Consider the following 24,129-nt stretch of genomic DNA (forward strand, 5'->3'; position numbering starts at 1 on the left):
AAAAAAAAAGGAGGGGGGAGGGACTGAAATCTACTCCTCATAAATCAACTGAAGAACTTTCATACACAAAAATTTATAGGTTAATCTTCAGCAAGGAACAGTTAAGGTGAGAGTCTGAGACTCTTAACCTTCTCCCTACTGCTCTGCTGTGTTATTCAGCATCTCCAACCCTCCTGCAGAAATACTCCACACACAAAAAGGGAAGCCACTAAAATCTATTCAGGTTTGGGAACTAAGCTGTGAAACGAAGTCTGAATTGCAGTTGTCTCAACACGCTCATTATTTAATTGATGCTGATTACTTCATGTATGCACATTGCAAAGCTGTTTTTTCCTCGTTTTAAAAACCTGCCCTTTTCTTGTTAAGCTAGTCAAGTAGCATCACCTTGCCCCAGCACGGTGGTAAGTGACACCAGGGAGGTAACAGGAATTCAGGAACTCATGAGGGATTTCCACCCATCACTATTTCATTCGGTACTGAAAAGCTTTGTCAGGGAGTATTAATACTACAGCTAATGCCATTAGGAAGCGTGACACGAAAATGATGCACTGCTATTTTAAGACACCAACCTTCGTGACTCCATAATTAGCTCTTATTCAAAAAGTTAGTAAGTCAAAAAATTGACAAAAATGTCTGTGCTCTGTAGGTTGTAAGCTATACAAAAGCTTGAAATTTGCCTTTTCTGAAAATGAAAACTTTGTACAGAAAAGATCATCTACACACAAGCAGAAACTAGGGACAATTAATGTATAGTAATGATTAATTAAATACACAGCTACTCCATTCTAACAGAGTCGACAAGCTTTGATTCAATCTGTTACCAATTCATAAAGAATCAGAACAATTAAAATGTACATGACTAGAATCAAGTGAAAATCTCCAGAAATTAGCCTTCTGCACTGTAATCTACGATTCTTCTTTGTTAATGTATGTTTTTCACACAGCAAACAGAAAAGTGAATATAATTTAGATACTGTAAAATCTGAAATGGGGAGAAAATGGAAAAATAATGAACAGTGTACCCTGTGGAAAAAAAGAGCTAGGTCATTTCTCAGAGCAAGGTAAGAGGGAACCAGTGAACAGCAAAAGTTGGATCTGTGCTGGGTTCACCTGGCAGGGTTTGGTAGCAGCGGGCTGCAGGAGTGGCCTCTGTGAGCAGAGCCCAGCAGCTGCCCCATGTCAGATAAGGGACAGTTCCAGCTGGCTCCAAAGGGGCCCACCACTGCCCGGAGTCAAGCCAATAAATGATGTTGTGACAGAAGATTTAAAAAAAGGGGGAAAAAACCTGCTGCACAACAGTAACTGGGAGACTGAGGATCGAGACCCAGCCCTGCAGCCCCCATGGTCTGTGAAGCAAGAGGGCAGGAGGAGCTCCAGGCATGCAGCAGCAGTTCCCCTGCGGCCTATGGAGAGGCTCCTGGTGGAGCAGGCTGTCCCCCTGCACCCATGGGTCCCACATGGAGCAGATCTCCACGCTGCAGCCCGTGGAGGAGCCCCCGGTGGAGCAGGTGGATGTGGCCTGGAGGAGGCTGCGGCCCATGGAGAGCCCCCGCAGGAGCAGGCCCTGGGCCGGAGCTGCAGCCCGTGGAGAGGAGCCCATGCAGGAGCAGGGGGTCTGGGGGGAGCTGCCGCCCATGGGGGACCCGTGCTGGAGCAGTTTGCTCCTGGGGGATGGACCCCATGGTATGGAGCCGTGTGGGAGCAGTTCTTGAAGACCTGCTGCCTGTGGGCAGCCCCCGCAGGCTCAGTTTGGGAAGGCCGGCATCCCGTGGGAGGGACCCCGGGTGGAGCAGGGGCAGAGAGAGACCGTGAGGGAGCAGCGGAGATGAAGCTTCAGGGACTGACCACAGCCCTCACTCCTCTGAGCATCTCACAGGGAGGAGGCAGAAGAGGATGAATGGGAGGAAGGTGGTTTTAGTTTGCTGTTAGTTTCTCCCTGTGCTAGTCTGCTACTTATAGGCAATGAATTATGTCACTCTCCCTACACTGAGCCTGTTTAGGCCGTGATGACAATCACTGAGTGATCTCCCTGTCCTTATCTCAACCCATGAGCTTTTTATCACCTTATTTTTTCCCCATTCTTTTGAGGATGGGGAGTGAGAGTCAAGTGCAGTGGAGCCTGGCTGCCCATCAAGGTGAAACCACCACATCTCCTCAAGTGTGTGCTAAACCAAAGATGAAGACACAGAAGTGGCTAATTCTTTGTCCAGCGAGCTGAATCACACCAGTACAAATAAAATCAGAATTCTGAGACTTCTCCTTCCACTATGTAAGCACGGATACCTAGATTTTTGAAGGAAAACTGCTGCTAGAGCACACAACTCCCCTGTATCACCACCAGAAAATGTCAGTGAAAAAAACAAAGTTTCCAATATGTGCCAGTCAGCACCAACATCTGCCTTCCTCCTTCAAGGCGCTGCTCTCCGCCTAACACCAAGGACAGCCCAGAAGGTTACGCAGGGAACACCAAAGCGCGTTTGTTCCAACGCATCTTCAAATAATTACTATAGGGAAGAGTACGTCTTCTACTTTATCTGCCTACAGCAAAGGAATGGACACAAAGCACTGGCTGTTATCAATTTTTTCAGCTGTTTGCTAAGGATGTTCTCTTTCGACAACAGGCGTTTTGAAATTCACCATAGATTTCTACAATTGCCTAAAAGCCGACAAAACAGCCAACTACACAAAAACCTACAAAGAGACTACTTCTAATTCAATAAGCCTCATTTCTAATTCAGTAAGAGCGGCAGCTTAGCCCTGGACATTAATATCTCATTAAACGTTGGCCAGCACAGTCCTTCAAAGGAACTTAAAAAAAAGTCTCAACTAACACCGCAGGCTGATGACAATTAAGCTACTGGAACTACAGTAGGCCATTTACAATTCAAATGAAAATAATAAAAGGTTTGTAACAAAAATGAGTTCAAAGATGGGCATTAAGACACCTGTGTAACAATAGATTAAAAGCCAAATTCTTCAATCTCTTCAGTTAGAAACCAAAAATGTAAGCGCACTTACACACAAAGGTAGCTATCAGCACGTAAACACCAGAATTTACAAGCAGAGAGAAGCAACAATCATGGGGGGAAAGACAAGCCCCCTAACAATTGTTATTACCAACAGCATGAATTACTATCTATCAAATTAAAGGAGATCTTCTGTGTTATGTGCTACCTCCCTGCTTCCCTTCATGTACTTACCCACCACTATGCTTCATGAATTCCAGCCTCCTGTCTTCGCTGAAGTGAAGAAGCTTTCACATAAACCTTCACAGACACACAAGCATCCCGATTACCCTAACTTTGCTGCAAACTACCAAAGCGAAGTAGTTCAAAAAACAGAAGGTAGCACCTCCGTGCAATAAAGCGGTGTTACACATTTTTGTGGTGGTTTTAATCACAGGAAAACAGAAAGCTAAATACAATCTACATCAGCAGGTAAGAACTTGGATTTAAAAAATAATTAACACTGACCCCAATTTAAAATATTTTTATTTATCGACAGCTCGAATTACAAGATATTGAAATAGAAAATATGAATACATCGTAATTGCAAAAAGCCTGAGTGACTACTTGCAGCCATTTCTCCCCAAGCTAACTGGCTCCCACCAGCTCATCCTGGTGTCTACACGAACTCCCCTAGAATTTCCCCCCAAAGTTTTAGCTTTGGGACAAAACTCCACAACTGGGCAGCAATCAGGTTTGGAACGAGGCCCAGTCATAAACCCACCCAGAAGCAGGAGCATAAAGATTGTGAATAAATGATTAGGAATAAAGGCAAAGAAACCTCAACCAGCTCCAGCAGCAGCTGGGGTCTGTGCATCCATCCCACTGTGTCAGTCTCCAAGGCACATGAACTGTCTGCTGCTCCCAGCCCACGTTACCCACGTCGTCTCCAGAGGCAGCACTACCATTCAGATTTATGCTGCTGTCAGTAATTCCTCACAGACCTGATTCTGCACAGAGCTATCGCTGTACAAGTATGAAGGGTAATTTATCTGTATGTAAATCAAAGAATGCTGAGATGACTGCGTGCCATTTGTTTTGCTGCAGTACTGTATCAGGCTCACTACAATAATTACTGAACAAGAGAGCATAAAGGGCTCTGCTTCAAAGAGCTTTCAGTCTGAGTGTAAGGCAAGTTACGAAGACTGATATAAGAAATTGAACTGGTAAAGTAAGAATAAGGTAGCCAGTCACACTAAGACACTTAACAACGCACAAGTGCCAGGTATTTGGAGGCATCGGGGCAGGCAAAAGGTTGAGGTATGTCAGAAAGCACAAACTGAACAAAGTACAAGCCCACTTGTGAACATACTTACAGTAATAGACGCAACCAGTACCGAAATTCACAAGGAGGAGGTAGCAGTTCGCAGCTAGACAGCATCTGAGACAGTGTGTGCAGTGTGGGGACTGGCCGAGTAACTCAGAGCTGAAACTATCAGCTGCGGTTCGAAAGGGTGACAAGGGCACGTAGGAAGTATGCAGATGTATGAAGTATGCAGATGCATCAGAACAGCAACCATGACTGGAAGGAGTGATTCAGTAAGTCTCTGAAGCACACGTTGCATGGAATGAACTTGTTTGTACGAGGCAGAATGGGGCTGCAATTGCTCTCCTCAGAATCACAGATAATCCCGAGTTGGAAGGGACCCACAGGGATCAGTCCGACTCCTGGCTCCACGCAGGACCACCCAAATATCAGACCAAGTGCCTGAAAGTGTTGTCCAAACACTTCCTGAACTCCAGCAGGCTCTGTGCTGTGACCACTGCCCTGGGGATCCTGTGCCAGTGTCTGGCCACCTCTGGTTGAAGAACCTTCTCCTAAAATCCAGCCTGACCCTCCCCTGATGCAGCTCCATGCCATTCCCTTGGGTCATCCTCCCGACCATTAGGACAGCTATTCCATGTACTATGTCCTTGAAACTGCTAAAATCAAATCAGGTATCTGCAAAATTCACAGCTAGAGAGTTTCCCTCTTCCTAGATAAAGAAACATGTTACAGACAAGTTCCTAATGCTTTTTGGTCTGTTAAATTACATGAAAACATCTTGCGGCATGCCATAAAATATACAATTTCACCTAGTTTTAATGAAAGAGATGGGAACAACAGCCACCTCTTTCTGACTATGAAAGTAAAGTCAGAACTGTGGGAGTCTCAAGCACGTAATACAGCGATTTCTCAAAAATGCACAGTGCAAGACCTTTATTAGTGCACAAGAAGTCATCACCTTAAAATTCACCCCAAAAAAACCTTGGGGGACTTCCTGAAAATTCTACAGCACTAGTACGATGAAAAAAATTATGAACTTATTAAACAAGTTTTGACAGGGCACAGGTTTTCCAGAAGAGGAATCAAACACCCTCACCTGAACTCTCCGTTAACCAGGACAAAAAATTCTTTCTAAGATTTCTCTTCCTAATTTGTGGGGTTTGAAAAGTTTTGCTAGTTTGCAAATTCAAAAAGCTGCTTAAAACATTAATTTGACAGTCATTAACTGAGCTTCTAGTTAAATGGAGGAAAACGTTCCTGTAATTAAATAAAGAAAATAGCAAAATATAATTAGAAATGCTGAAAATCATCAAAAGACAACACTTGTAACGAGGTTATTACAGAACCTGTAAGGCAGAACCAGAAATGAACCATCTCCAACACAGCTTCAGATTGCTGTAAACTTGACCGGGAGAGGGAAGCATCAATCACGTAGCACAAAACGTACGCTTTTAGCAGGACTATTTACGTGCTGCATAGTTGCTTAGCACTTGAAAGTCTTAAATATCTGTTTATGAAAGCTACTTTGGAAAAAAAATATATATATATTTAACAACTGAAACTATTTTTAAACTAAATAAAAGCTGTAAAGTTAGGAAATAAAAAAACTATGCTGTGCAAGCTCACTCAGATTTCTAGGGATGGTTTTAAGTGGGTTCTACAAAAGGAAGAGCTAATGATTCAGGCGATGCGGCTCCCACTCTAAGGTGAGCAAACAGATTATGTTGTTCCCAATTTGAACCATGAGATGATGATCATTGCTCCGAGAGAGGGCTACGTGGCTGTGAGATCTCATATGGCAAAAATATCTCCCCACTTCCACTGCACAAACATATGTGCGTATCTTATTTGAATGTCAAAAACAATTTTATTGTTTAAAACGAAGGCAAAGTTTTTGCTAGGAACTGTCCATTTGCTCCTGGAGGCAATGTTAAAAATTTGCACATTTTATTAGTTTAATAACATCCATGCATGTCCTTGTGGCTGAATTCAAACAGATCCTTGTGCAAGTCATGCTGAATACTTGTAATAACCGATACACAGTTTCTCCTCCATACCACGAGTGCTAAAAAGCTCTGGATCTCGGTAAGGCACTTCTTTGCCCTATTGCCCCCTCACACCCCAAAAAGGACTTTGTGTCAGCAGCTACTCAGAGAACTTCTCCAGAAGCCTATAAATTCTACCAGAAATGAGTTACAGCAACTGAAGCCTCACTGAAGCTTTGGGCAAAAAAACAATTTACATTCTTTTGTTTACAGCACCACTATCCTTAGAAACCTCCAAAGAAGCTGCTACAATCACAGCATTTCTCTGGCGCTTCTTCAGGATCTGACAATGAGGCTCTAGCAGACCAAGCTGCAAGACTTGAATGTTTTCACCAACAGTTCCTACCAAACCCCTCTACTAGGACAAAGAGAACAGAAATAGCTAACCTCATCTTCAAATTCCTAACTCTAATTAAAGAAGTTGATGAACTTCTTATACACCTTTGCTATGAGGGATACCAGTAGATAGGGCAGATGGGGAGGAACGAACAGGATGGACAGCATCCCCCTGCCGTACCTCTTGGCTTCAGCACGTGGCCAAGAACACATGCAAGTGCTCTGACATCCAAGCAATGATATTCTGAACTAATCCAAACCCTCATCTCTGTAAAAGCAAACTTTACCAACTTTACTAAGCTTCAAAAATTCACACTGAACTGATGTGAATTAACGGTGAGTCAGTAACCTGTCTGCAGCCCTACGGGGATGTTAACGAAGGGATGATGCCACAGTGGATAGTAATCGTCCTCAGAGATGGCACCATCAAAGAGCCCGAAGCTCTTTTTTGTTCTTAAGGGTAGGAGAAAAAAGTCAAAAACCCAACTGAGACAGTTTTTTATACTTATTATCCTTTATAACTTATTATCCTTTATAGCTATTTCCAATATTAAATATTATAAAGGAAGATGAATGAGACCCAGGTATGGTTCTAGACTGAGAAATTTCTGCTTAATCCTGTCGTTCACTGAACAGATGTGCTCCCATCTGGTTTATTGTAAGGGGTAACAACGAAGGCCACCTGACTCAAACTACAGTTTGGGGTTTGTCACCTTGGATCATGGAGCTGTGCATGCATGACCTTCCAGCTAACCAACGCCAAACGACTTTTGGATACCATCTCTCATGCAAATGAGTGCTTCTCCAGCCCTGCCCTCCCGTATGATGCCAATTATTCTGCACAGCCCTCCCCTCTGGCAAGTAGTTCAACTCTTCCCAAATGAAGTGTTCTCCCTGCGAGTAACTGTTGTCCATCACTTTGATTTCCTGCTGCTACAGCTGAGGCAGCCTTAGAAAAACACCGAATATAAATGTTAACAGCATCACACGTCCATGTGACTGTTACTCTGAAGCCTTCTATGAGCCAATTGTATCAGCTTCCAGTCTGAGCGGCTACTTAATTTAAGACACTGGGTCAAACAAGCTTTCACATCAAAGATTTTTCCAACTCAACCGAGAGCTGAATGCCATTCAACTGTGATGTGTTTGAACTTCCTGGTTCTTCTCTTAAATGTGTGTGGCACCTCAAGTTTTTCCACCATGGTCTTCACGATGAAGGGGCAACCCTGGCTGTATGTACAGGCCGGGCGATGAGACGCTGGAAGGAACCCTGCAGAGAGGGATCTGGGGGTTGTGTTTGACAGCATGTTGAATATGAGCCAGCAGGGTGCCCTGGCAGCCAGGAAGGCCAACCGTACCCTGGGATGCATCAAGCACGGCATCGCTGGTCAGTCGAGGGAGGTGATTGTCCCGTTCTACTCTGCGCTGGTACGGACTCACCTTGAGCACTGTGTGCATTTCTGGGCACCACAGTACAAGAAGGACATTAAACTGTTGGAGAGTGTCCAGAGGAGGGCAATGAAGACGGTGAAGGGCCTAGAGGGGAAGACATATGAGGAGCGGCTGAGGGCACTGGGCCTGTTCAGCCTGGAGGAGAGGAGGCTGAGGGGGGACCTCTCTGCGGTCTACAACTTCCTTGCGAGGGGAGTGGAGAAGGCACCCATCTATTCTCTTTAGTGACCAGTGACAGGACCCACAGGAATGGTGTCAGGCTGTGACAGGGAGGTTCAGGCTGGCTATCAGGGAGAGGTTCTTCACCGAGAGGGTGGTCGCACACTGGCACAGGCTCCCCACGGACACAGTCACGGCACCAAGCCTGCTGGAGTTTAAGAAGCGTTTGGACCGTGCTCTCAGGCACGTGGTCTGAATTTTTGGGTAGACCTGTGTGGTGCCAGGAGTTGGATTCGATGATCCCTGTGGGTCCCATCCAACTCAGGCTCTACTATAACTCTATGATTTCCAGAGCAGCACACATTAAGGTGCCAGTACTGCCACGGAACTGCAGGACAATCCAATCCACCTGCTGCTTCCCCATGCCATCAAGGCCTCTAATGCTACGGTTTATTCATATGCACTGGTTTCCAACAATTGACACTTCATTGGTAATTACCATAGTTCATTTCTAAATAATCCCTTACAAAGGACACCGACAAGCAAATCTTCAGTCTTAACATGAGCAAAAATTAAATAGCTACTAGACAAATAATTATCTTTATTAAGGACGTTGTGTTGCCTTATGCTTAATAAGATGTTCAGTTCTTTCGCAGACATTTCAGATTGCTTTCAGGAAAACAAAATAATGTTGCTCTGGTCTTCCCAGGAATTAGTTTCTTAGAATTAATGGAGCATGTTTATTAAGTTATTCTTCTGACTTAGAACAGATTTCTTGACTTCCTTAGCATTCCAACTAATTTGAAGATTCTTCAAAATCCATCGGTGATTCCAATCAAGTTGATGCTCCTCTTAAAAACAAAGTGCACACAACTGTATTGACTCACTTTTCCGTACCACTCAGTCAAAAGTCTCGGTATCTTCTATTATGGAAGAGAACACAAGGCTCTTCCACCTTCTGTGTTTAATTAATCCTCCTGCTAAGGCCTTGGGCTCATGCTGGTTTCTTGCCATAAGAGCTGTAAAGTTTCACATCACCATAAGTAAGAATTTTTCATATACTGTAAATAAGGATTGCTTTATTTTTACTTGAAAAAATCCCTGCTGAAATTGCTAGCTTCCATTTTGTATTTTACTTTCCATACAGTTTAAGTTCTCACTGGAAGCAGTGGAGCTAGAGCTCCGCTGTCTTACAAAAAATGGTTCAGTCTTTCTATTTATATCCAAAAAGCATTTTAAAAATTGTTTTGGCAGTCTCACATGCTGTGACTTCACTAAGATGTGCTAAAACTATTGCAAATCCACAGTTTTAAGATATGCTTAGATAACGTATGTTGAATAAAAGATTTCAGTGTCTTCATTTCTACTTACTTAGAACAACTGTTATCTACTACACTTATTTCTATTAATGTTCTTTGCAATTTCTCTCTAAATGTATCAAAAAAAAAAATCTCCATATATTCAGAGATCTTATCTACCCAGTGCTTTGAGAACACAATAGCGACTAGCTGAGTTCCTACCAGTCTGCATAATTTAAGGTTTTAGAAACCCCCCTCGATCTAGTGCTTCTGAACTCGGGAGTTGCCTCTTTAAAATAAATAAATAAATGCAGTAACTTCTCTCAGCAAAAATCCCCAAAAGCACTGGCACACTGAGGAAGACTCAAATCACAGAACTCAAGTGGAGAAGTCTCCTGATCTGTACGTGATTGCTGCTAGTTCATGTTTCCAAGGATGAATGGGAACAGTGAAAAATGGCAGAACAGATGCAGTACTGATTACAGCACGTTGGAAGATATTTTCCTACAGGTGATAATGCACAGCAGTTTTCCCCTCACCAAATTTTTAGTGTATAAAATTATGAAAGCACTACAAAAGATAAGAGTAGTTCCCTTGAACCCAAGTTACTTGAAAACACACCTTATGTTTATGACATTTACCTGCTAAAGGAATGCAAAAATATTGTGATGGATCTAGCCAATTATTAAACAAGGCTGTTGATTAAGATGTGGCTCTGATTCCCACTGAGGATGGGATAATTCTATCTACACAACCTATCAGCCGTGTAAAATGCCAGTGAAAATCAGCACAGCTGCCTTTGTAGCAGACTGAATGTCAAAAAAAACATTTTCACACATTCAGGAAGTATGTCCAAGTGGACAAGTAGAATATTGCAGTTTTCTTTTTAAAGAGCTGCACTACAGCTTCTGTATAAATGTCACACAGAATGGGATATAGCATGAAGCTGGATGTCAGGGCAAAAGATTTATTTTGCTATACTGATCAGTGAAAAAGAAAGGAAAAGAATGGAAGAGTAAAACCAGAAAAAAAAAAAGTCAAAAAAAGCACCAAAGAATCAGAAAAAAATAGATTAGGGAAAACAAAGAGACAACAGATACTCCTGGTTTTAAGAGCAGCACATTTTATTTACACTTGCTCCTGCATTTACTACATGTTTGGAACACATCCCGTAAGTTCTTGTGCTTGGGAAGGTAAAACAAGTTCCTTGTGGCCCTTAGGGTGGCACATTACAAGAGTCACTGGGGGAAAAACATTCCTATCTGAAGTTCAAAATCAAGTTTTTAAAGAAAAATGAGGAAGCTCTATCAATTAAACACTTGCAAGTAAAAGCTTAAAACTGGATTTTTTCCCCCAGGTTATCATCTGCAACAGAAGTGCGTTAAGTTTTGATCTACACTTAATTGCACTGCTTCTATCGCACCTTAACCAAAACTTGTTACCTACAAGTGTAACAAGTACGATTGTGTGCAAATACGTATTACTTCTCAGAAAGCGGGCAAGAAGCCAGTCCCTTTTTAAACTAGAAAAATTGTTTTGCATGAATTCAGGCTTTATTTGACAGTATTCTGACTAAAACAAGGTACTCCCAGAAGCATGAAATGCTTATACACATTACATGAAAGGTCCAAACTGAGCATTTTGAAATTATTTTACGCAGTTTGATTTATAACTGCTCTAATAGCAGTAACTGAGTATTTTAGACTTTGGATTCCTACAGGCTTTGAAAAGGTAGCTTAACTCACAGGTATCTTTCTTTAAGATGTGGATTCAACACAAAACATCGTTGTTTCAATGAAAAACAAACAGGCTACCTACCAAACGATATACATGAATGCTATCTCCTGTGGGCCAGTAGTGTGTGCTGGAGTAGCCCCATAACTGCTCACCAGCCTGTCTCTGGAAGGAATATCCAACTGTGATATCATCCTGATTTATCATCCTGAGAACGTCCATCCACTGAGGACACGGGAAGCACCTGACACTGCAGCTGCAAGGATGGGGTGAGGAGTGTTTCCACCTGCACTGAGCCCTGTTGCTGCTCCAACTACCATTCCAGCTGGGGCAACCCCTATTCCAACCCCACTCGCTTCCTGACCGATGTTGGCATGCATCATTCCTCTGGTCTCCTGCCAGGCCACTTCATTCATGCCTAGGAGGACACATGGAATGCTCATTCCATGTAGAAACCTAAAAAGAAGAAGTCTTAATAATAACACAAAAGGCTTTTCTACGTATCTTGAAATGCGCAGTTCTTAGAATTAGGATTTCAACAAAAAATCCAAGCCATTCATTGTCAAAAGGTTTATTGATTTATTTAAACTTTAAATTTTAAATACCGTTATCAAATATGGCTTCTATTAATAAATAAAACCTTTTTGTCAAGGCAGTATATTAATATGGTAGAATTCCATATATTATAAATGGTTGCCTGTGAATTTTCTAGCTAGAAACAATCAAAATATGATTTCAGATCATAATGGCAATAGTTTCTTTTGCATTATTATTCAGCATGATGTGTAAAGCCACTAATTCTGCCATACTGTTATGTCTGATTTTATACATTTGTAGACCATGAAATGAAGTAACACAGAAAACTAACTTCACCGAACTTCATCTCATTCTGGTATGTCAGCTTCGGTTTTCCTTTCAAGTTTGGTACACTATGTAAGTAATGGACATTAAACTCCACTAACCCAGTACAGTATAATATATATTTTATATATATAATATATTTTGGGTTTTTCATGAAACAAAGATTTCAGGCTCAGATTGAAATGAAGTTTGCCAACTCCCTTTCAAAATACTTATTCTACTTGAAAGGAGTATAAACAACAATAGTAAAAATTGCTCTCCGATGTTGGAAAAATCTTCTGCAGGTAAAAGAAAAAAAAAAAATAAATACCTGTCCCTGGACACACCATTCTCAATCTACCATAACTGACGTATTTTCAATCTTTAGTAGGTAAATGGTCTAATTTCTAAGTCAATAGGACTACAAATATATATAAAAAAAAAAAAAAAAAACAGATCTCCTCTACAGTCTTAAGTACTTTCGTGGAGGAAAAAAAGGAGTTACTTGAATTTTCAAGTTACAGAAATATCTCACTTTTCATGCTAAACAAGAATGTCAAGTCCAAACAATAAAACTGACATATATAGAAAGATACTTAACCAAAATAGGCCACTTAGATCTGAAGATGTAGACAAAAGGAACCACAGCCCTCTAATCCCTCTACATGTTCCTACATTTTTAATCTAGCCTGTTCGACTATTGCATATCCAATCATTAAGGGAAAATATCTTATGTGTAGATATATGATAGCAGGATAGTTTTACAATCTTGAATAAACATGGCTTTGTGAATAAGATCTAAAGCTACTTTGTTTTATTTGTATTGCTACAGTAGGTATTTGCTTTACTATGAAAACATGTTACTAAAATCAGTTCTGTGGCTTCTTCACACTACACAACTCATTCAGCATTCACAGGACTGAAGTTTAAGGAACTTACAATGGAGATAAACAGCAAGATGCTTAAAAAAAAAAGAGGATCAAAAAAGTAATATTTACTATTTCTAGTTCAAACTGCACTAGGTGAGTAGAATCCAGAGAGTCCAGCTTTGTATTTAAATAGGCACGTGGAAACACTCATGAACTAAGCACACAAACCCAGCTTTTACAAAATCACTTCCCCTTTGAAGAAATTTGTGAACCGATTCCATGTAAAACTTCAGACCAGCCACACAGCATAAAATGCATACAACTAGTTTGATACTCCAGCCTTAAACTTCTTTCTGAAAATAATGCAGATGAAAACTAAGAGCAAAGTTCTCAAACATAGGTCTGACACAACCTTCTTCCATTAAGATTTACCTGCAGAGTGCTTCAAAGCAGAAAGACAGGCAGAACTATTACTTCTAACAGAGTTCTGCCAATTCCTCAGTGAAGTCAGAAGTAACCTATTTTAGAACTTTATGAAAAATTAAAACTGAAAACAAAACAAAACAAAAAAAAGAAACGTACATCAGATCATTTAGATCAATGCACACAAATACACACTGTAAAGTTCTGCCTGTTGAAAAGGCTGCAGATGTGGTGTTAGCACAGCCTGCACGGGACAGAGGATCACACTGCCGCTCTGAAGTTTAGTGTGGGACTTGAATGCAGAAATAGATACAGACTTGGAACTAGCAGTAATTCCAAGTTTTGATTATTACTGAGATACTTTTGCTACATTTCAGTTTTACTCTTTTTTCTCTACTCATAAGATGGTTGTCATAACCTCTTCAGACACATTTCTTCTGTATGTCTAGAACTGATCCTAAATAAATGTGTTTAGAAAAAAAAAAAGTTAACCAATTATGAGATAGAATCTTTAAAGATATTTTGACAGATAACACCTGGTCTTGATTTGTAAGCTAAACATTTCATATGCCAGCCTGGAAAGCACTAAAAGCCACAGCAGGTATTCTGAGTGGGACTTACACTCAACCTTGCCATAAAGCTTCAGTATACAAGCCATTACTATAAAATAAATGTTACAGAACTTGTTTGAAATTACACCGAGGCAGCTAGGACTGAATACGTTCATGTGTTCTGATGCCATTTGAAACTCTTTTCTACTATGTGATGAAGTGCCTCCGACTTCATTATTAGAAGCATGACATAGCTGGTATTTGTTGTTAGGCAGGAGGAAACAAGCTGTTAAGCGCAAGACTTCTTGTCCCTTTTCTGGGACAGGAGCCTGGGCACTGGCTTTGTGACAACACTGGAACGGTCGCATTGTGTGTTATAATCAAGACAACAGCTATGTTATGGGTGGGGGAAATTCACATCAGATGAGGTAAGCATCTTCAACTAAGTTTACTGCAGAACAGAAAGAAGATTGATAACACTCACATACCTATACATGTGATACACACCACGAGAAGTATTTATAAAGCAAGTCTCTTCTACAGCCTAGCGTGGTTTCCTTTCTAGATTTTCTATCAGAAATTTTTGAAAGCAAGGCATTAATGCTTGCTTCACAGGAGAGCCCAACACAAATAACATTCAAGAGAATTTAGGGTTCTTTTTAGTGCAATACACAGTGAAATTTTCTTTTTGTACTTCCACATTCAAAAAAAAGGCATGAAGACATGCAGGAATTTAAACAATCTACTACATTACTTGCCTCTGTGTATAAGCACTTGGTCTAATCATTTTGGGGTTTTAGTAACCACTGCACAAAGAAAAAGAATGAAGTTATCAAAGAGAATGCTTTTAGAAATTCTACAGATGCAGATTATTCAGTGCACACTTATATCAATAAATCAAAGGGGGAAAAAATAAACCGAAAACTGAACCAGAAAATGCTGCTGAAAATCAGATCTAGTTCACAGGACTCTACAAGCTGATGTCCTGGTAATACACTTGCCCCAAACATCTGCAATACCTTGCCCCATGAGAACACAGCAAAGAAACTCTCCAGAGAACAAACCACGAGGAAAACAAATACCCAAAGCTTTCAGTGCACCACAATGCTACACAATATCCAACATATACCAGAGAGCTTCTCTTTGAAACACAGGCAAATCCAGCTTCTTCAGCCAACAGCTTCTCGCACTATGAACTCAGTCATGACATCAGATATGACTGTAATTACCTCAGCACTGTGCCAGGATCCCAAACACCGGAGAAAAACATTAAGTAGTGGGGTGATGCTACAGAAAAGAGCTGCTATTTCCAGTTAACACTGAAAAAAAACTACACAAATAATATACTTCCCTACGTGCAATATCCACAGAATAAACCACAGAATGTGCATTATCAAGCAGTTTCTCACATGCATTTGCCTACTAACCATTCTGTTGGGACAAATTCCAAATTTTCAACTCTCTGAGCACTTCAGAAAACCACCAGGTGATTTTGTGCCATTCTAAGCATACAACCCAAGCTACACCACCACCAAATTATCATGTGCCTTTTCAGTCTAGCCTCCTTCTCCCTGCAAGCTAACACATTTATTGTGCTCGGATTGGCGGAGTTGTAGATCGGAGAAAGGTAGAAAATAATTCGGCTTCTCCACAAAGCTGCATCTGTTGGCAACGCTTGGTTTTAGACCTAGACACTGCTAAATATAACAGAAAACCAAGTTTTATATGTGAAAATGGTAACGTGAGGTAGTAATTACGTCTCAAACGCACTCATGTTCCACAGCCCAAGATCCATACCATCGAGTGAGGATAAGTAAAAAAAAAAAAAAGCCTCACCTCTCAGTTGAGGCTCAACAAAGAGAATAAAAGCTACACTAAAAAGAAACCTCCAAGTACTCCGTTAATACGCTGCGTACAAGTGACAAACGACTAGACGATATAAAAAAGTTTTCCCGATTCTCATTTGCCATGACCTACATAGCTCGTGCCCTGCCACACCACGCCGAAAAAGCATCCGAAAACCAGCAGGTAAAAACCTCTTTCATCGCATCTCCCCAAAAATACTCTGCATGTTTGGGTGGGCAGCTATCGTGCGGGCGGATGGGCAGAAAGCATCCCAAATTTGTTCCTTTTCTCTCAAGGAACCGGAGTCCGAGGTTATGAAAAACACGAGACAGAACAATGCCAGCAATCTTTGCGCAAGGACTGCCAAGGAGATTAAAAACCCGAGCTGTGAGTCGGATCCACTCGGACAGCTGGCATTTTTCTCAAGTTGTTTTTTTTTATTTCCTTTTTTTTTTTTTTTCCTCTTTATTGTTGTCTGCGCGTCCAGGTCGGGAGAAAAATGAAACCCCCAGGACTTCTATCAAGCGCTCGGCCTTCTCCTTCCACCCTCCAAACGCGTTTTTTTTAAAAAAAAAAAAAAAGAAAAACAAAGCCACAAGTTTTCACCATTCCGCCCAAACAAAGCCTGCTTCACCCCAACCCCACACGACCAACGAGGCGGGGAGGGAGGGGGGGGGGGTCCCCAAACACCCCTCAGCACGGCTCCCCCCTCACCCACACCCCCTAAATTCCTCCCCAAAACCCACCCCGGGATGGGGGCAGCTCCCTTTTTTCCCCTTTTTTTTTAAGCACGATGCCTCCCCCCCCCTACACACACACACTCCCCGTCCCCACCTCGGCGCCGCTCCCCGGCGAGGCGGGAGGACACAAAGGCGGCGAGGCGCGGGCGGCCGCCGAGCAGGCCCCGCGCCGCCCGGGGACCTGCCACAACATGGCCCCCTCCCTCCGCTCCCCTCCTCTGCTTCTCCCCTCCCTCGGCGCGCAGCCGAGCCCGGAGACAAAAGGGGGCTGGAGGAAGGGAGGGGGGTGGGTTGGGAGAAGGAGAAGGAAAAAGGAGGGGGATTGAGGAGGAGAAGGGGGGGAGTGGGGGGGGGGGGAAGCGAAGCAGCGCGGCCGCGGCTCTTCCACCCCTTCCCCCGCGGGTACTCACGGGCTGGCTGGCGGCGCTGCTCGCTGCGATGGAGCCGGAGCGGGCCCTGGGACACCCCCGCCCTCCTTCCTCCTCCTCCTCCTCCTTCCTCCTCCTTCTTCTTCCTCCCTCCTCCTCCTCCTCTCGGCGTCTTCTCCTTCCTGCCGCCTCCCCACCCCCCCCTCGGCCGCGGCGAGGGGCTCACAACAACATGGCGGGAGGGCGAGCCCGGAGGGAGAGGAGGGAGAGGGACAGCGAGAGCGCGGCAAACCTCCCTCCCCCCCTTCCTCCTCCTCCTCCTCCTCCTCCTTCTCTTCCTCCTCCTCCTCCTCCTCCTCGCCGCCTCTCTCCCCAGCGCATGCGCTCCCCAGCACCGGGAGGGAGGCGGTGGCGGGCCCCGGCTCCTTCCGCCGCTCAGGGCGCCTGCGCCGCCATCTCGCCGTCCCCTTCTCCTTCCCCTTCTCCTCCCTCACGCCCCCCTCAGCACCCCCCCGGGGCTGGCCGGGGTTTGGGGGACAAAAGGGTGGGCGAAAAGGTGATGGGCGACTTCCCCGGGTTTCGTTCCAAGTGCGGCTCGCGGGGCGGGTCACGTTTCGTTTGTTTGTTTGTTTTTGTTTTTTTTTTTACAATAAAGAGAAAGGCATGGCCGGAGTTATTAATAAAGTAACGCGCCGGTAGTTGGTGTGTGGTGGTGTGGGGAGGGTTTGGTCGTTTCCTCCCCTTAAGAGTTAGATACTGGACCTTGTACGCCACGCTAATAAACACTGCAAGCGGTGGGGGTTTGTCAGACACGCGGAGTTCCAGCCTAAATCCCACACGTTTAGTAGCCCCAAAGAAAGAGAGGGGGCTCTGGCTGCCCGTGGCATTTCAAAATACGGGTTTTGTCAGGAAACGTGCTATTTTGTCCTCTTAGCAGCTCCTAGCAGAGCCCCGCTACTCCATTTCAGGAGGCGGCACGCAGATACCATCCACAGTCAAGCTGTCAGGGCTCGTGTTCTGGGTTACTCAGAGCACGGCCGCCCGTAGGCACAAGGGAGGCCTGGTCCCAGTGCCCGTGGTCCCAGTGCCAATTCTGGGTGCTACAGGACAAGAAGGAGGGAGCTGAGGTGCAGGAACGCCACACGTGTCTGCTGCCGCTCGCTGCAGCCCGTAGGGGATGAGGTGTCTGTGACCACCGTGTTCTTAAAAATAGGGGTGGATTGAGGGAGAAAACTCGCCGTTTTCACTGTTTATAGATGTGATTAAAAGCATAAAAGCGCCAGGCTCCCGATAGAGCTGGAAGTGTTTTCCCAAGAAATGAAGATGAATTCGTCAGTTTAATCCTAGTCAGCTAAGTAGCCAGACGTCTGATGCTGCTAATCCCTGTGATCCCAAGCGTCCTGTCCCACTGCCACCTCTGGGCTCCCCAGGGAGGCTGCAGGGCCAGAAAGCCGTATCCTCTGCTTGCTTGAGGAGAGAAGGCCTCCAAGTTACAGCCCCAAGTCACAACCTTCCTTTCATGCAGGCAGTCTGGGACTGAAGAAACCCCGCTAATGTTCTTGCCCTCCCGAAGTTACAACAGCAGCTGGTCTATGTTAGGCCAGCTCTACAGCTCAGACCCTTTTGGAGACCCAGTTTGTCCTGGATAATTCTGATCAGCATCAAACTGTGCTTGTATGAAGCATTAATTGTTCAGGAAGAATTCAACGTGTATACAATAAGCACATGTTTGAAGAACTTATACATTGAGCTCCTCAATTCTGGAAAACCCCAACTGATCAAGAAAGAAACAGAAAAATGCTCAAGTGCGATCAGTTCAGGATTTGTTCTGAGAAATACGATCACTTTGTTATTTTCTGAAGTGTTTTTCTAATAAAGAAATTCCACAACCACATACATTGCGGTTTATCAACATCTTTAAGGTTTAAAAAAAAAAAAAAAAAAGTTCAAAAAATCTTTCTCTCTTACTTTCTTCTGAGAAGAAACTTCAAAAGTACTTAATACTTTAGGTATGTTAACTTGGTGTCACTCCCTTACAAAATGCTTTTCTTAGCTTTTTTTTTTTTTTTTTTTTCAAGGAGGTATTAACAGCTGACTGGGCTCTTCTTACACTCCAAATGTTTCTGATAAACTAAACTAACAGGTTTTTTTCCCCTTAAATAATCATCCTCAATGAAAAACACTAACCAGATGTACAGCCTACAGTTTAGAAAAGTATATGAGGACAGAAAACTGGGATAATGTTGCCTTCCTCCACTGTATACCTGTGCAACCATGGGCAAGTCACTCAATCGAAGAGCACTGACTCAAAATGAAAGCTGCAGTCCTAACCATCCCCGCTCACTAGTGTCTAATCCTGGAGATGTCTACGTTTTCTAAAGCCACATGCTTCAGGACCTACAACTCTCCACATGAACAAAATTCCTCTTGCTGTGCCAGGACATCCACGTGTGCCAGCAGTTCTGACAGACCAGGCTGTTAGATCTTGGATGGTAGCAAATAATTAACCTGAATTAATTAAAACAGAGGTATTTTTCCATGGAAATAAAACAACTTGAAACGGTAGACCTTCTCAAAGCATCTCCAGGAAAGAAGCACGTTCCTAAGGAAGGCTGCACTCAGTTAAACCAGTGTGAACCCCCCTACACTTCCAGGACTAGGGAGCAGCTCGGTCACGGTGCAGAGAAGAATTCAAGTTCCTTTGTCTCAGATCTTCTTGCCGGCCTTGCAGGCTAACTACCATGCTACTACCTGTGAGGAGCAGTCATAAAAGGGTGAGCCTGGCTCAGCTCTCTGAAATAAGAGCCACAGTTAACTACCTACCTACTGCCTTCACAGGGAAGCACAGCACTGCAGATCTGAGGCGATTAGAGCTATCTGTCCACATTCCAGAGCAGGGCCCTGGAGTGGTGGTATATACCCTCAGCAACCCTCGTTACCTACATCTCTGAGATATGCTGACCCAGATGTATGCTTTGTGCATCCACAGGAGCAGATCCTGTTCTGAAGTTATTAATTGTCCCACATGCTGCATAGTACATCTGGGCAACTAATGCACAGTCCTAGATTCCACTTTGTCAACAGACATACAATTTGTTAATTAAAAAACCACCACCACCAACAACAACAAAACCAAAGGAATTTTGAAATACTGCATTCACCAGACACACTGCTAAATGTGTGGCTATAGGAATCAGTTGGCACTTCATGTTTTAGGCCACCGGTGACTACGATACTTGGGAGTGTTTACTGAGATAAGAACTTTAGCCTGGTGCACCCAACGTCCCCTTTGGCCAGCCTCTCCCTGGGGCCTCAGAGAGCTGTGCTTGCACGCTGCAGGCTCTTCATACAGAGGGACTTTCCCACCTGCACATCCTTTTGTCACACCATTGCTCCACAAGCACAGCTGTTCCCTGCCATAGCCACTCACCAGGCTAACTCAGGGCTGACTCTTCAGTCCGGTTGCTTTTGCTGATGCTGTTGCCTTAATTCCTATAAACTTCATGGCCTGCTCCTGTCTCAGTCCTCTCTCTTCTGATACAGAAACATTTGGTCCAATGTATGCAATTCCTAATTTTAATGGTTAAAGCTACACATTTTTAAACCTTTTTCCGTGTGTGTATGGGGTGAAGAACTCCTCTGAGTTACCTTAGCATCCTCAAATTCCTCACTTAACAACACAAAAACTGTTACAAAAAGGCCTTCCTTTAGCATGATTCCTGTAAACCATTCAATAGCAGCCGCACTATCAGCATGCTGAAAGCCAATTCCACTATATTGCTCAAAATTGCTCATTGGTTTCCCCTGTCCATGCAACTATAAATTTCTTTGAGGAAGAACTTCTTTTGTGGGTTATTTATTTATTTATTTCTGGACAAGCTAGGGATTGGCATAAGGTACTAAGCCAGTAGAAATGAGGATGCTTCCGTTTAGAACCACCAGAATATTCAAAGCTGAATTGTAATAACTTTTGTCACTGATCCAATTTTTGGACTTTCTCATTACTATGCTGTTGTTTCCAAATGTAGGAAGGCTGAACTATCTTTCAGTTAGATGGTCATTGCTTCTGTAAATGTATCATCTTTTCCAAAGGAGCTGTTCTGCAAGAGGTTTGAAGGGAACGCGTGACGGGAGGTGTCACTGAACTGAGTGTGCTGCCCTGCAGTAAGTCTCCCCGAACTTGTTACAAGCAAGAGGTATCCTTTGTGGAAGTGCTTTGCCAAGTAAGTCTGTGCTAGAATTGCAGAGGTGTCAGCTGAGCACTTGTTTCACCAGTAAGACAGCTTTTCTCCCTGAGTCATTCACCTCCTGGTAATTGGCTGAGGTATAAACACAGTTCATAAACATACCTCAGAGTCACAACAACCAGAGTCGGTCATTGTAACTGAACAAGAGTGACTAATGACATTACTTCGTGTACATGAATGTGAATAGCTGTGGAGTGGCAAAGTCAGAGATAACGCCAGCTGTTTTTTAGATTCATATTCACCTCATTCACAACTGAGTGGCTATCAGTGCTTATCTCCAGAAAAACGCCTGCATGTCTCAATAGAATTATGTTTTTCTTTCCATTGGAGAAATAAGTTCCAGAAACCCTTCACACTGAATGCAGACCGTGGCTCTCAGAACTGAGGATCCTATATTGTACTCAGTACAAAGAATGAAGCCTCCAAGATAAGCATTAAATTGATTCTCACTCATTTCATATATCAAGCGGGAATAAGTAAACACTCTAATTTCTGACAGAAGGGAAAGAAGTTCAAAGAACTATCCCAGGCAATGGAAGTAATCATGCGAGCTCTGGAAGAAAAAAAAAAAAAAAAAAAAAAAAAAAGATAATATTTTCTTTTGTGCAATTAGAAGAGGAGGAAGATAGTTTAGACATATCGGAACAAGGGAGAGTGGGAGGAACATGGGAATTTTTTTTTTTTTTTTTTTTTCTGTTAAGGAAAACCATTCTACAAATCCTAAAAGCACATCTGTAAATTGTAATGTTGTTGCATGAAGTTTCAGCAACTTAAATGAACTGGAAGTTCTCTGAATCTTTACAGATTAGGAGCCATAGTACAGAGGATAAACTTGAACAAAGATCTGCAACAGTACTGTGTGCTTCTATCACTTCTCAGTTTCAGCAACACCTCTTACTATACCACCTATTGCTGTATCCAATACTGCTCCTCCTGACCTCAGCTGATTCTTCTTGCAGGGATCAAAAAAACCAGCTCTGCACCAAGGGGACTTTGCTTAAGGCAGCCTTGGACATCAGTGATCGTCCTTGCACTTGTGTTGTAATTACTATATTTTACTACAACACATCCTTACACTTGTGTTGTAATTTACTGTATTTTTTTCTTTTCTCTTTAATGGTACTTGAAGCTCCCCAGAATTTCCTGTTCTTACTATGTCGAGAGGGCTGACCAAGAGCAACAGAATATGTCTACATGGCTGAACACATCATCTGAATACCAAAACGCAGCACAGCCACGTCGACTCAGAGCTGGTAAAGGCCACCCTTCTGGCTTGCCATTTTGCTGTGAGGGCATACCCACGAGCCCTCCTTGGCACATAAAGAATGCAAAGCATATTCTATGCCAAATGTGCCTTCGGAGCAACAAGGCATCACACAATGAATACACAACGCCAGAGATTCAGGAAGGAAAATACCAGTTTGCTTCCTGAGCGTAAACAAAATGGTCGAGCACTGTAATACTGAGAAGTAGGTGTCAAAGTTATGCATGTATTGCATAAAGTATTGCATAAATAGTGCCAGTGTACTCATACATATGTGGGCTTACCTTTAGCTACATCTGCAGGTTTTACAGACTTTTGAAGTACCTCTTCTGTTTCCAATGCATTCCTCTTCCTAGGCAGTTAGTTAAACACAGAGCCAAACAGAGAAGCCATCACAAGGATATAAGCTCTCCCTCCCTTTCAGTACAGGACACCTGTCTTCACCTAATCTCCTATCTGGGCCCAACAGCCGCTCCTGCACCCGCGCCCCCCAGCACAGGGGTGGGGGCCCGAGGGCGAGCCCGTGTCTGTGGCAGAAAATGGGAAAGGCGGGGCGAGAAGGAAGAGCAGCACTTTGTTTTTCTGCAGGAACCGCTCGGGGAAGAACCCACCACCCACCCAGCTGTGCCCTTGCTGTTCCTGTACCACTGGGGGCAAAGAGCTGTGCAAGTGGGAAGCAGAGATTAGCTGTTCAAAGGGGAATAATCAATTCCCTTTCCCCTGGCACAGGAAAAGTAGGCACCGGCCCACACCCCACAGCCCGAGGCTTGCCCTGCCTACTGGCTTTAGCTGGCTCCAGACGGAAATCCAGTTCGGCTGGAAAACTTCTTCTTCCCTCCTAATGCATCCTGTTGGTGGACTGCAAAACAGGAACTTTACGTGTATAAATGAGAGTCCTTTTCCACTCGTTTTAGCTAGGGGCTAAAAACTGGAAGACAACGTCTGTAGATTCACCCAGTTGCATTCAAGAGAACAGTATGACTTAACAGGGATTCCTGGGCATCGTCGTTATGTCACGAATTTATCAGCTCACTGCATCACTGACAAGGGCAATTAGGAAGCTATGATCTAGGACCAGAAAGGATCCTGCAAGCCTTTAAGCACAGTCCTTTTCATCATACAATCTCGAATGAAAATAACAAATGGAATTATAACCTGGTAGGATATTTTTTTTCCCTTCTCCCACACACACTTCCCCTGTAAGGCCCACAAAAAGATGTGTAATTCATTTCATCCTTTTATTCGTATCTATTTATAACTTCAACCAAAGCTACAGATGGGAGTAATTACAATCTCAACACATCACTTTCTTCCCAAGATCATTAGTTTTTCTATTGGTAACGCCATGAAAGACGAGCCATTAAGTGCAAAATACATGTTCCAACTTCATAAAGGACCAGCCAGAGACAGATAGAGAAGAGCATCATAACCTATGTGACTTTTCCAGGCAAACATTATTTTTTTTCCTTGACATTTGGCAGAGTCAAAGCAAGGTTATAATTAAACAGACTGTTAAAATTAAACCCCTGTCCTGGTTTTTTGAAAAGCAAGGCAGTAACCAGCATGGAGACAGGATGAGCCCCCTTGTCCCTGACTGAGCTTATCCTAGGAGATCGACTTCGCAGTGTTCCGAGCATGGCCAGGAGCCCGTGGTACAGCCCATACTACTCCACAAATGAAAAGTTT

At 43.4% G+C, this 24,129-nt stretch overlaps 1 protein-coding gene across 6 annotated transcripts in view; it reads right to left on the reverse strand.

Moving 5' to 3' along the window:
- The window catches only part of PUM2 (pumilio RNA binding family member 2), a 66,987-nt gene extending 49,940 nt beyond the window's left edge, over positions 1-17,047 (reverse strand). For all 6 annotated transcript variants that reach the window (XM_032185677.1, XM_032185675.1, XM_032185680.1 and 3 more), the window contains exon 1: positions 16,975-17,047. The gene's annotated coding sequence lies outside the window, so the exon portion shown is untranslated. The remainder of the gene's footprint in view (positions 1-16,974) is intronic.
- Between the last annotated feature and the right edge of the window lie 7,082 nt (positions 17,048-24,129).

The sequence above is a fragment of the Aythya fuligula genome, chromosome 3, assembly GCF_009819795.1.
Source record: "Aythya fuligula isolate bAytFul2 chromosome 3, bAytFul2.pri, whole genome shotgun sequence".
NCBI lineage: Eukaryota > Metazoa > Chordata > Aves > Anseriformes > Anatidae > Aythya > Aythya fuligula.